General features: G+C 34.9%; 1 long non-coding RNA gene across 1 annotated transcript in view; it reads right to left on the bottom strand.

Annotated features, from left to right (window-relative positions):
* The window catches only part of LOC138832814 (uncharacterized), a 32192-nt gene extending 18325 nt beyond the window's left edge, over positions 1–13867 (bottom strand). Inside the window, exon 1 of the long non-coding RNA XR_011373697.1 lies at positions 13703–13867. This is a non-coding gene — a long non-coding RNA (uncharacterized lncRNA). The remainder of the gene's footprint in view (positions 1–13702) is intronic.
* Between the last annotated feature and the right edge of the window lie 849 nt (positions 13868–14716).

Raw genomic sequence — 14716 nt, 5'->3', positions numbered from 1 at the left:
GCTTCTACTCATAGCCAGTGTGAACTGACAAGGAACAGAAATCTTCATCCTGCTGACCACAGACAGACACAGACCGTAGATGGTCTGAAAAGTAAGGGAAAGTCATGAGTACCCCACAAGACATTCCCACTCCTTCTCACAGAACAGTATTTAGAAGGTAACCCCTTACCCACCAACCAAGAAGAATGCCATATTTGATAATGGCGAAGACTGAGTCAGAGCAGCTAGCAGATAACTCTAACTCACATCTTAGATACAGACAATTCAGAGCCACTTTTCAGTAAGGCGAAGGAACCTGACCTGCAGAACTCAGCTCCACCTAGGGGAAAATTGCCCTGCCCAAGTAGGGGAAGCCCCGCCCAAGCGGGGGGGGGGGGGACCCCCACCCAGGGCATGGTGACTTTCTTCCCTGGGTAAACACAGCTAGAGGCAGGTTGTCCCTCTGCATCTCAGGAAGCTGTCCTACCTGCAGGAGGTTAAAATATAAACAATTCAAAACTGGATCTGGCTAAATCATGAGAGTGGCTCCAGGCTGGGCTCCAGGGTGTCTCAGGAACTAGCCTTTCAGGAAAAGCTACTGATTATAGACAAGCCACAATCCCACCCACGTTCAAACTCCCTGAAAGCAACTCCAAGATAGAGTAAGCAATCATCTCCCAAGAGACTCACAAAGGAGATGACCCTCCCACAGAACTAATCTCAGAGTAGGAACACAAAGACCCCCTGCTTTTTCCTGCTCAAACAAACTGATTTAATAAACCAACTAAGCCACAGAAAAACCAAACACCACAAGCAAATCAGACACTCCACCAAGGAACTGGTTACTGATACAGGGTAGACACAAAATCTCCAAAGAAATCAAAGAATTCTTTTTTCTATGTATTTATTTTTTTTCTACTTTCTTCATTATTTTTTTCTTTTTTTTCTTCTTTTCCCTTTTCCCTTTTGGTATTTTTTTCTTTTTTCACTCTACTTAATTGCTGTTCTGTTCATTCCCAGATATGTAGTCATCATTGATTATTAGTCCAGATCCTAAATTTTGGGCATACTTAATTCAGTTATCAATTATTTAATTCTCAATTTCTCAATCTTAGTTTCTTTCATTGTAGTATTATTTCTTTATACTTATAGAATTTTTTTTAGGATTTTTCATTTTTATTGGTTATTCTTCTTTGTAAGTTTCTTTTCCACTTTTTTCTCTCTTTTTCTGTCTCCGAATTTAGGTCTTAGTTATCTTCCCTCTCTTCGTTACTTTCCCTGCATTCCTCTAATCTTAAAATTTATCTTCCCAATTCTCCCTAAACCTCTTAATTTCTGGTCTCCAGGCTCCGTCTTTGATTTTCTTAGTCCATTGCTCCCTACTTGTTTGTTGTTGAGCTAGATTCTATCTGTACTCATTTTTATTATGTCAAAAAAATCTGTGCAACTACAGGACTCTGGTTTGATGCTTGCCTTAAAATAGTGTTTTAGCATTGAATGGTTTTGCTTTCATACCCAGTTGCACAGAACAAGGCAAAAAAAATGGTGAGGGAATTTCAACAACCACTCATGATAAACAGGCAACAGAGCAGTTAATGAATAATCCAGAGGAAAGTTCTCAGAATGCTCTACAAACACTACTGGAAAACATGCTGAATGAAAACTGAAAGCCTGTAAAAGGCTCTCTGTTCCCATGATGGAGCAATGTGTGAGTGTGATGAAGATAACCAAAGATTAATAAAGGAATGCATGGAATCCACAAACAGAAAGCTGATTAATTCTACCTGAAGGGAAACAAAAAACCAAATCAAGGAGGTAAAGAAGCCCATAGAAGATCTAAAACAAAGCTTCAACAAAGAAATTGAAGTGATCAAATCTGTCCAATTAGAAAGAAAGGAAATAGAAAACAAAGTAGAAAGTCTTGACCATGCAGAAGATCAAATTGCTGGGATTGAAGATAGCCTAGATATTACAGAGAAAGAACAGACAAGTATCCAAAACAAGTCCAAGAAATATAATAGATCCATTCATCAGAAGGCCTAATTAAGGCTAATGGGTAAAAAGAGGGGCCTATTGACAGAAGCTAAAAGACTAGGAAATTTATTTAGCAGAATCCTAGCAGAGAACTTCCCAAACATACAAAAAGATAGACCCATTCATACCCAAGAAGCCTTAAGAACCCCAAATAGACCAGACTAGAATAGGACTTCCCACCATCATATTGCAATCTTCACAGGATCAATAGAGACCCAAGAAAGGATACTTAAAACTATCAAAGAGAAAAGATCAATCACCTATAAAGGGAAAAACAATCAGAAAAACTACAGATTTCACCGCAGAGACCATGAAAGCAAGAAGAGCCTGAAATGATGTATGCTACACCCTAAAGGAAAACAACTGTCAGCCACGAATACTGTACCCAGGTAAACTCTCCTTCATAATGCAGGGGCAAATACAAACCTTCCAGAGCAAAGCAAAATTGAAATAATATATCTCCACTAAACTGGCATTACAAAAGATAATTAAAGATGTCCTACACATAGAAAACCATCAAAAGTCTGATAAAGACCAAGAAACATCCTCGAAACATAGAAACAGATAATCGTATCAAGAACTCAGTAGGCACAGGCCCCAAGAAGGTTGATAACATGCCAGGAACTACCAAACACCTCTCAATACTAACTTTCAATATTAATGGACACAACTCTCCAATTAAACATCATAGATTGTCTATTTGTATCAAAAAGCAAGATCCTTCTAGGTGCTGCCTTCAAGAGACACACCACGCCCACAAAAATAAACATACTCTGAAAGTGAGACTGTAACAAAATCTATCAAGCAATCAGCCCCAATAAACAGGTATGAGTTACAATCCCAATATCAGATAAAATAAGCTTCAAATTAAAATTAGAAAGGAGAGATAAAGAAGGATCTTATGTACTAATAAAGGGATTGCTCCTACAGGAGAATATAAGAATTCCTAACATCTATTTACCAAATACTGGAGCACCCAAATTCATCCAAGAAACACTATTTTCCTAAAACTCAAACTTAGATACAAACTCATTGATTGTTGAGGACTTTAACACAACACTCTCCCCACTGGATAGATCAACCAAGCAAAAACTCAACAGACAAACCTCAGATCTAAACAACTGGATTAGACCAACTAGACTTAACAGACATCTACAGAATATTTCACCCAGCAGAATCAGAATACACATTCTTCTCCACAACACATGGAACATTCTCCAAAACAGACCACATTTTATGTCACAAATCTAGTCTGTCCAAATTCAGAAACATTGAAATTATGTCCTGCATTCTCTCAGAGCACATGGGAATAAGATTAGAATTCAACACCAAAAGCCACCAAAGAAAATCCTGTAACACTTGGAGACTGAACAAAACAAGTTGAACCACAAGTTGGTCATGCAAGAGATTAGAAAGGAAATTCAAATGTTCATGATATTTAACAAAAATGAACATAGAAAGTAAGAGCTTCTCTTGGACACAGCAAAGGAAGGATTTAGAGGAAAAGTTATAGTTCAGAGTTCCAACATCAATAAATTGGAGAGATCTCAAACCAACAATTTAATGATGTACCTGAAGCTCCTTGAAAAAGAGCAACCAGCTAAACTCCAATCCATTAGACAGAAACAAATAATTATAATTAAATCAGAATTAGAGTTCAAAAAAATCATGGAAACAATCAAAAAAAAAAGTTGGTTCTTTGAAAAAATTAACAAAATTGGCAGCTTTTTAGCAAATCATATCAGAAAAAGAATTGAGTACCCACAAATAAACAAACTCAGAGATGAGAATGGAAGTATCACCACAGAAACAACCAAGATTCAGAACTTTATAAGGCAATACTCTCAAACCTTTATGCCATGAAATCTGAGCATATGGAAGGAATGGAAGAATTTCTAGCAAATATTGACATACCCAAACTAAACCAAGAAGATTTAAATCAACTAAACAGACCCACATCAAGCATTGAAATAGAAACAGCAATGAGTGACCTCCGCTCCAAGAAAAGCCCAGGACCAAATGGATTCATAGCTGGATTCTACAAGGCTTTCAAAGCAGAAATCAGACCTATATTCCTCCAACTCTTCAATGAAATTAAAAGTGAAAATTCACTCTTTCTATGAAGCCAGCATAAACCTCATCCCAGAACCAGACAGGGACTCATCCAAGAAAGAGAACTATAGACCCATTTCTTTGAAAAACATAGATGCAAAACTTGTCAACAAAATTCTGGCCAATCAACCTAAACAATTCATAAAAAAAATCACATAACATGATCAAACTTGATTTGTTTCAGGGAATGCAAAACTGGTTCAATATATACGAATCAATTAATGTAATTCATCATATCAACAAGAGCAAGGATAAGAACCACATGATCAACTCAATAGACACAGAAAAAGCATTTGACAAAATCCAACACCCCTTTATAATGAAAGCTCTAGAAAAACTAAGAATGCATAGAACATTCCTCAATATAATAAAGGCTGTGTATGACAAGCCTACAGCAAACATTATACTTAATGACAAAAAGCTAAAGACATTTCCTCTAAATTCAGGAACACTCCTATTCAAATTACTAACTAGAGTAACAAGACAAGATATAAATATAAAGGGGATCCAAATAGGGAAAGATGAAGTAAAACTATCCTTCTCTGCATATGACATGATCTTGTATTTAAAGAATTCCATGGACTCCAGTCCCAAAGTTATTCGAGCTTATTTGAAACTTTGGCAAAGTAGTAAGTATAAAATTAAACCTCAAAAATCAATGGCTTTCCTGTATGCCAATAATGAGAAAAGCACAGATGAAATCAGGAAAAAAATTCCCTTTGTAATAACCCCCATAAAAAATAAAATACAGAGGAATTAACTGAAGTGAAGGGCTTTTATGAGGAAAACACTTAAAAGCCTGAGAAAAGAAATTAAAGTAGAAGTGGAAAAACCTCCCATGATCCTGGACTGAGAGAATTAACATCATGAAAATGGCAAATCTAGCTGGGCACTGATGGCTCACACCTGTAATCCTAGATACTCAGGAGGTTGAGATCTGAGGATCACTGTTCAAAGCCAACCCAGGCAGGAAAGTCCGTGCAACTCTTACCTCCACTAAACCACCAGAAAACTGGAAGTAGGACTGTAGCTCAAGTGGTAGTGCACTAGCCTTGAGCTGAAGAGCTGAGGGACAGTGCCCAGGCTCAGAGTTCAAGCCCCACAGCCACAAAAAAAAAAAAGAAAAGAAAATGGCAACTCTGCCAAAGGCTATCTACAAATTCATTGCAATATCCATCAATATCCCAACCTCATTCTTGAATGAAATAGAAGAAGTAATCTAAAAATTCATATGGAACAATAAAAGACCCGAATAGCAAAAACAATCCTTAGCAGAAAGAACAGTGCAGGAGGAATATCAATACCAAACTTCAAACTCTACTACAAAGCCATAGTAATCAAACAGCTTGGTATGGCATCAGAACAGACCTGACAACCAATGGAATAGCACTGGAGACCCATAAATGAACCCACAAACCTATAGACATGTAATCTTCAATAAGGTAGCCAAACAAATAGTATGGAAAAAAGATAGCCTCTTCAGGAAATGGTTTTGGCAACACTGATTAAACCCCTGTAGAAAACTAAAGTTAGATCCTTATATATAACCCTGTGTCAGAATCAACTCCAAATGGATCAAAGGCCTCCAAGTAAAAGCAGACACCAACAGACAACATTTTACAGGAAGGAATGGGAGAAACTCTCAGGTTCCTTGCTACAGGCCAAAATATTCTTAATAAAGATCCAGAAACACAACAAATTAAAGAACGTTTGGACAAATGGGATTGCATGAAACTGCAGAGCTTCTGCATGGCAAAGGACATAGCTAACAAGATCAATAGAAAACACACAGATTGGGAGAAGATCTTCACTAGCCATACAACAGACAAAGGCCTCATATCTAAGATACTTAGAATTCAAAAAAATAAAAATAAATCCTCCAATAGCAAACCCTCAAGGAAATAACTGCCCCATTAGTAAGTTCTAAAGACTTAAAAAGAGACTTCTCTGAAGAAGTATGGCCAATAGACACATGAAGAAATGCTCAGCTTCTCCAGCCATAAAAGAAATACAAATCAAAACAACATTGAGATTCCACCTTACACCAGTTAGAATGGCTATAATCAAGAAATCTAATAACAACAGATTCTGGAGGGGATGTGGACAGAAGGGAACTCTAAGTGCACTGTTGGTGGGAGTGTACACTTGTTCCACTACTCTGGAAAACAGTATGGAATTTCCTCAAAAGATTACACATAGAGCTCCCCTATAACCCAGCAATCCCACTTCTGTGCATTTACCCAAATGACCACAAACAAGGCCATACTAAAGCTACAGCACAACTATGTTTATCACAGCAATTTTCACCATATCTAAGATATGGAAGCATCTGGGTTGTATATACAATGGAGTTCTCTGCTTCCATCAGAAAGAATGACATTGCCCCATTTGTAATGAAATGGAAAGACCTTGAAAATTATATTAACTGAAGTAAGCCAGACCCAAAGATACATAGATCCCATGGTTTCCCTTATTTTCAATAAGTAGTGTAAGTCTAGGCTAATGTTAGAAGATGATCAGAATAGCTCAATAGCTATGTAAATATGACCATATAAGGTGATGCTAAGGGAAATGACCTCCAAGATATGGATACAAGAGGATTTTCTTTGTTGTTGTTGTTTTTAATGTACTATATGATTTCTTGTTTCTTTTGTACATTCTGCCCCCTATGGTATATCCTCTGTTGTTACTGTATTTGATTTTGGTACCTTGGTATTGTATATAGGTTTATTTGAATTATGGAAGGGAAGGGGAACAACAGAATGGTGAGACAAAGGACAAGGGGGGATCAAGGCAACAGTGATATACACAAGATAATATACACAAGACAATATGTTGGAAATAATCTGCACAACTTGGGGTGGGGTTGGGGGAGAGGGAAAGTAGGAGAAAATTGAGGGAAGGGGTATCAAGGTTGTCGAGAAATGTACTCTATCTTTCTTATGTAACTGAAACCCCTCTGTACATCACCTTGACTAAATAAAACTAAATAAAAAGAAAGAATAGAATAGGGATGTGATTTTTATTTTTTTATAATGAAGGAATATTAATAGAAAATATATAAACTAGTTATTATTTTCCATGATTAAGATTATCCAGTAAATACTTCCATCCTTCACAATGGATAAGATATAGGACATTTTTTTTGCCCACTTAAAACTTTGCAAATTAAATAAAAAGTAATTTGTGTACTAAGAGAAAATAAGATCAGAATAATATTGTTGATGTTGCCAAATAAAACTTTTATTTTACCAATTTTATAATAAGTAATAGTTAATATTTTCTATCAGATAACAATTTACCAGTCAACATCTAACTGAACTAAGTCCTTATTTTGTAGATTACATTTCATTATTTTTCTATTATAACCAAAATCATCCTTACTAATTTACATTGTGACTTTGAGTTTATAACATCTTATAAATTAATTCTAAATTACATATATACCATTTAGAATTCTTATGAAGCATTATATGCTAATTTGTTCATTTTTATCTGTCTCAATTCAAGACTTTTACTGTATGTATTTGCAAACTTAATTCTTTTTGTCAGGGGAAAGAAACTCATAGTGTTCACTGATGAGGGCAAAATGTAAACGGAAGAACTGAAATTTGACATTGCAAAAGTAAAGCATTCCTAATGCCTTAGGAGTGACTGCATATAATTTAGTTTACTATTGTAGTTTGTAATAAACTTTTTCTTTGAACAAAATGCATTAGTCTACAAATCTACTATAAATTGATCAAAAGTGATGTGAAGTACTATGAACAACCTAGACCAAAACAAACCAACATCAGTGAGTTTTCTGGGGTCTGCTTGGTGTCTGCTGTTGTTGGTCCTCTCCAAGTCAATGAAGTTCTATTTACTCTGTTTCTTACTTGGCAAAATTGAACACATAAATACTAACTACCAAATACTTGTTGGTATCACTGAAATGGAATAATAAACCAAAAATATGTAGGCCAAGAATGTAGGACTCTGAGTTTGATTTTTCTGCATACATATCCAAATGGTCTAAAACAGTGTCAGAGCACAATTATTTTATGATAGATAATTTTATTGATATACCTCTAAACACACAGTTACTTCACCCAAAAATCTAAGGTGTGTATTTTTTTTTTTTTTTTTTTTTTTTTTTTTTGTCGGTTGTGAGGGCTGAACTCTAGGCCGGGGTGCTTTCCCGCAGCTCTTCAGCCTAAGGCTAGAGCCCTACCACTGGACCCAGAGTGCCACTTCTGACTTTTTTTTCTGCTTATGTGGTGCTGAGGAATCAAACCCAGGGCCTCATGCATGGGAGGCAAGCATTCTACCACTGAGCCAATTTCCCAGCCGTAAGATGTTTGTTTGTTTGTTTGTTTGTTTTATCATGGACAAAGGGATAAGAGTTATAAAAAAAATCTATCTTACACATTTCTTAATTTTAAGAAAATTCTGTTGACTCTGGCTGTCCAATGCATATGATTTAGAGTGGAATTTTATAGTAGGTTTGGTATTTTTTTATGTGCAAGGAAATAAATAGGGTTTTCCACACAATAGCTTAGAACCAGGCAACAACTTTCTTTTTAATAGACATCGGCAATTTGTCTTTGTCAGAGAGCTTTCCTAGGCAACTTGCACAGATCACAAATAGCAACAGGAAGTAACTGGAAAATAAAGGCTGGAGTTGAGGTGGTGGTCACACCTAGCAGCATGTAAAAATTGAAAAGTGAAAGGCAGAAAGAAAAGGGAAAATCAGCTAGAGACTTGAAACTGTTTTCTATGTGTCAGGAATTACATCAGTTCTAAACTTCCCCTTGTCAAAAGCACTGGTAACATAAACTAGGAGTATTAGAAGTACCCAGTAGTTTGGCAAAATTGATACATATAAATAAATTTGGTCATTCCTGTATGTAAGTTACTCCATTTGTGTAGTCTAATGATTTATTTGCTTTGTAATTGCTTAGAACTAAAAAGATAATATTAATCAATAGTAACATCAAAATTATAGGCATTCAATATATACCTACAACTATGCTTACTTATTAAATAATGACTGGTGAAATATTTTATCTTAAAGCTTATACATTTATATAATGGGGTCTATTTTTGCAGGTTATATTACAAGATTTCTAAAATCTGGTGATTTAGTAATTGAGTATTGGAAAGATAGAATCAGAAAACAGTGATTCTTGTTAAATTATGTGTGTGTGTGTGTGTGTGTGTATAAATATGTAGTGCCAATATGTAAATGTATGTTCAGATTTTAGAGACTTAAATTGCCTATAAGCACTAATTACCCTATTTAAGACTAGTTTCTAATGACCATTTCTAATTGTAAATATAGACAAGTTAGATTGCTTCAGAACAATTAGGCAAGCTATAACTACGTATTAGACAATCACTTTGGATTAATTCATAGACTATTTGGTATGTGACCCCTGTCTATGTCTCTAGGAAAATAGCTAACAATTCATCTTCTGGGTCCATATGTTTCATGTACAGACTGACTTGCAGTTATTTAATTGACAGTCTTCCTAGCCTCTAGATATCTGTGAATTATATTTTCTTGACTATTGCTTTTCATTATGTTTACTTTAATGGATTTCTAGGTTGCTACTCCATACGTTTTTCAAACCCTCAAATTGTCCTGTGCACATCTCTTCCTACAGGCATTGATACTATTCTAGTTTAGCTATTTTACAACAATTATTTATCCACCCACTGGTCTTTTGTATTTTTATTTTTTTAGATTAAGTTCTTATATAGATTGGGCACATTTACTCTAATATAATCCCAATATTCAATAGTAAAGATCCAAATACAAATAACTGCTCAATGAAATGTTTAACTAATTGGTGAGTAGATGAAATGAAATGTAGCATGGTGCTCATGGCTCACTCATGCAATACTAGCTACTCAGGAGGCTGAGATGTGAGAATCCGAATTCAAAGCTACCACAGGCAGGAAAGGCCACGAGACTCTTTATCCCTAATTAACTACAAAAACGGCAGAAGTGGAACTATGGGTCAAGTGGTAGAGTACTACCATTGAGCAAAAAAAGGTTTGGGACAGTGCCCAGGCCCTGAGTTCAAGCCCTAGGTCTGGCACACACACAAGCACACACACACACACACACACACACACACACACACACACACACACACACACACACACAAGATTTTCTATAACTTATTCTATTACATTCTATCAACATTTATAAATGACTGTTTTTTTGTTTTGTTTTGTTTTTTGTCCTTCTTGGGGCTTGAACTCTGGGCCTGGGTGCTGTCCCTCAGCTTTTCAGCTCAAGGCGAATGCTCTGCCACTTGAGCCACAGCGCCACTTATGGTTTTCTCAGTGGTTTATTGGAAATAAGAGTCTCATGGAGTTTCCTGCCCAGGCTGGCTTTGAACCGCGATCCTCAGATCTTAGCCTCCTGATTAGCGAGGATTACAGGCATGAGCCACTGACGCCCAGCATAAATGATTCTTATAGAGATAAATTTCTTTATGTAAATGTGGAGTATTATGATCAACGCATAAAAAAGAACAGAAATAAATGTTGGATACAAGCATGTACAATATGTATTTTCTCAATAAATGTTCTATGTCATTTACAATGATTGTGAAAGTAATTTGATTTTCAGTATAGAGTTATAGATTTTCAGTATAGTTTCAAGTATATTGCACAAAGAGGCTGAAAAGAGATTATATACTATGTTGTTATAGAGATTGAAATACAATGAGCTAATTGTCCAAAAAAGGTCAAATAACAGTTGATCCCGCAATACCAATCCCAATCCTGGAATTTTAATCTTTTACCACAGACAACATAAAAGGAGATAGTTCTCTTGTGTTTTAATAAAAAATATTTTTGTTTTTAACAACAAATAAGAAGCAGCAGTGATCTTGTATTTACCTACTATAAATTGCACACATATGGGCTAAAGAAAATGGCCAAATGCAGATTCTGTTTTAAAAAAGAGGTTACTGTATCTATGATTTTTTTTTGAGAATGAGATAAGCCATATATTATTAGTAATTAATCAGATAATCTGGTTTTCTAATCATTATCATTTTGAGAAAAATGATTAATTCAGAATATTGTCACACATTTATATGGTGCTCTGGGATGTTTTGATTTATCTATATAGTGAGTAATGATTTATAGGAAGTAATTAGCATAGCCATGAACTTAAACTTTCTTCATTTATTTATAGTGAGTTTATTAAAATTCTTCTTCTCTAATTATTTGAGACATATAACATTATTTTTAATTCACTTTTCTGTGCCATAGAACATGAGAGCTTATTTCTTCTTTCAAACAATTGTACTGACTCAAGGACTTGTGCCCCTCCTCCTTTTTCCTTTTCTACCCAGTCACTGGTGACCCGTATTCTACTCTCATCTTTCGTTGTGTTCCACTAATTAGTGAAATCAGCCATATGGCCTTTATCTTAATGTGTCCACCTTGCTTCAATTAACATAATTTCTAAGAGGGCTTTCATAATTTTTAAAAAATGTGTGTTCATACTTTGCATTCAGGTAACATTGTCTTTATCAATTTATCTAAGCATGGACCTTTCAGGTAATATCATATCCTGGGTATTATAAATAGAGCTAACATAAATATGGGATTACATATGTGTCTTCTTGAAGTACTTCTGTGTTTATACAACTATTTAGTTATTCTGAAATGTAGTAATTGATAAATAAAATTTGTTTAATATGTAAAACTAGTCTAGATTATAACCAGATAAGGTAATATGAATGTATCCAGCCTTATGAAGTCATTTTATGTGAGAGCACATTATTACTAGCTTTTAGTGTGAAAAGCTGGTTATGGTTATGTTTTATTCAGTAATCATATTATATCTTTTGTGGCAGTATAGAGCTATGATTTTTACAAGCAGGTGGTTAACATCTGGGGTTTGTAATTTGAATAAACAGGTAGATAACAAAATGTTTAACCTATAAAATAAGCTGCATAGATGAATAGAATTTTTAAAGCTGTGCCATACTATTTCAAAAATTTGCATCTTAGATGAAAGATATTCAAGAAATAAATCTTTATACCAAAGCAATATAAGCTTGAAGCTTGATATAGATGTGCAAACTGAAAATGAAATCAAAAGAAGAAAGATTCATACTCTTGGGATGACTGATTCTCATTTTCCTGGATAACATAAGCCTATGCTATTTACACAGATTTTATTGATCAACATGTTCCATTTTACATTTTTTAACTTTTATTTTTAATCATTTGAAAGAGAGAACTCATGATTTGTCCATTTTTAACAGGTCATGTTTTTCAATCATATTTAATTTTGTCATGTAGGGAGATGTGAGTGTATGTGAAATATTTCTTATTAATTCTAATCCATTTACAAATAAGTTGAAGCTATCAAGTTTAGAAACTCCAGTTAACTGGATGATCTTCAAAAAAGAGAACTTGCTGATCAGTATATAAATACCACAATTAAGACATTTCACAGTGATTAAGTATTAATACATGATAAACATTTGACATTTAGATCTTGACAAACATCTCAATAATGTCTGGTATAGCTATTTTTTTCAGCTCTGAGATGCAGCCTAAGTATTTTTTCTTTTTTTTTTCTTTTTGCCTTTTTATTTTCCCATAATCTACACTTCCTTTGCTTTACCTTATTTTTTTTTCAGTCAGTCGTGGGGCTTGAACTCTGGGCCTGGGTGCTGTCCTTCAGCTCTTCAGCTCAAGGCCAGCACTACCACTTGAGCCACAGGACCACTTCCTGTTTTCTGGTGGTTAATTGGAGATAAAGCTCACAGACTTCCTTGCCAAGGCTGGCTTTCAACCACAATCCTCAGATCTCAGCTTCCTGAGTAACTAGGATTACAGGCATGAGACCCACAGCCTTTGTGTTTTAAAGTTACTACAATCCTTGATGCTGACACAAGTTAGACTAATTGCTGTTGCCTTTTATCAAAACATAATTTAAGCATTATATTTAGAAAATAAGTATAGTCCTTTTCAGTAGATTAATCAGGAGATGCATAATTATTTGTCTCATAATTAGTGACTTTTATGGTTCTCTTTGGTTATGTTTATACCTATCAATCTTATACCACTGTAAGGTTTATTTTTTTCCTTTTATCATTAATAAAGAAATGGTAACTCTAAATGAGGTTTATTTGTAATTCTTAAAATTAATATTACTAAAATATTAAATCTTTGATCTGTTATATAGGCTATAAAACAATATTCTTATATTTTATAGATACACTATATATATATATATATATATATATATATATCTTATCACTGCTACATTAAACATTGTAAAAGTTTAAGAAACACAACCAGAACTTAGGTACTTTGACTTCATAGAATTAGAGTGTCATAAATCGTAATGGGAACATCTGTTATAAGAAGAAAATTCTTAATTTCTGTACAACATGATGTGAAAATAAAAGAAACATTTATTTGACATATCAAGAAGAGTTATATAGATCCATTATTTTAATATATAAATCATAAGCATAATCATTACTAGGGTATGAGAAACTTTGACAAAATTTTACTGACAATAGGTAAGTATTCAGAACCATATACTTACTGAGAGTATTGGAAAAGAAAACTCTCATTGTTAAATGAAGTACTCCATCAAAACTTCATGAATAGAAGAATATTTTAACTTCTTCAATTTTTATGTCAATTTAGAAACGTTTCTGGTCCCAGCTCATTATAAGGTAGGAAGAAGGTGAGAAAATGGGCTTGAATTCACAGGCAATACGATGTTGTCTCACTGTGATTTAAAAAATCACTGAATTTTATATCGCTTTGAACAAACCGTCATTCCTCCCTCCTCACCATGCACGCGCAGGAATAATGATTTATAATAAGCCAGCATTTCTTTAATAAGAGATTTCTCAGGTGGTTGCTGGGGTAGAAGGCTGAGTTCCACTGAAGCAATCACGACCGTCCTCCAGTGTCCTCGGCGCTCAGCACGGAGTCTCAGTACAAGGAGAAGAGGAATTACATTTATCAAATTTCAATTTTTTATCTCTTTTCTATTAAGCAGGGTAGGAAAATATTAACCCTCAACTATCACTAACTATAAAAATTATGGGGGCTGGGAAGGTGGCTCAGTGGTAGAGCTCTTGCCTTGCATGCCTGAGGCCCTGGGTTCGATTCCTCAGCACCACATAAGCAAAAAGAAAAAAAGCCGGAAGTGGCACTGTGGCTCAAGTGGTAGAGAGCTAGCTTTGAGCTGAAGAGCTGAGGGACAGCGCCCAGGCCCAGAGTTCAGGCCCCACAACAGGACCACCCCCCCCCAAAAAAAAAAATTATGGTCAGTGTATCTGTGGGAAAAGAAGGATCTATCCTTACATACCAAAACTCATTTTTATTTATGCAACTTTGCATGTCTCTTCTAACAGTATCAATAACTTCTGAACACCTCCAACTTTGTTTGATAAGCTGAATTTTAGCTTCTCTATCTGATCATTTTTTATTATAGGCAAATATGGACAGAATTCTAAAAATAGAAAACGTAAAAAATCCCAAGTAATACTTTTACCAGTGTTAAATTTTGACATGTAAATATCGATAAGTACTGAAAAGTATTTTA

This window comes from Dipodomys merriami, unplaced genomic scaffold, assembly GCF_024711535.1.
Source record: "Dipodomys merriami isolate MVZ:Mamm:240054 unplaced genomic scaffold, mDipMer1.0.p SCAF_20, whole genome shotgun sequence".
Lineage (NCBI taxonomy): Eukaryota > Metazoa > Chordata > Mammalia > Rodentia > Heteromyidae > Dipodomys > Dipodomys merriami.
Note: the sequence above shows the minus strand (reverse complement) of the source record. Positions and strands in the feature narration are given on the sequence as shown.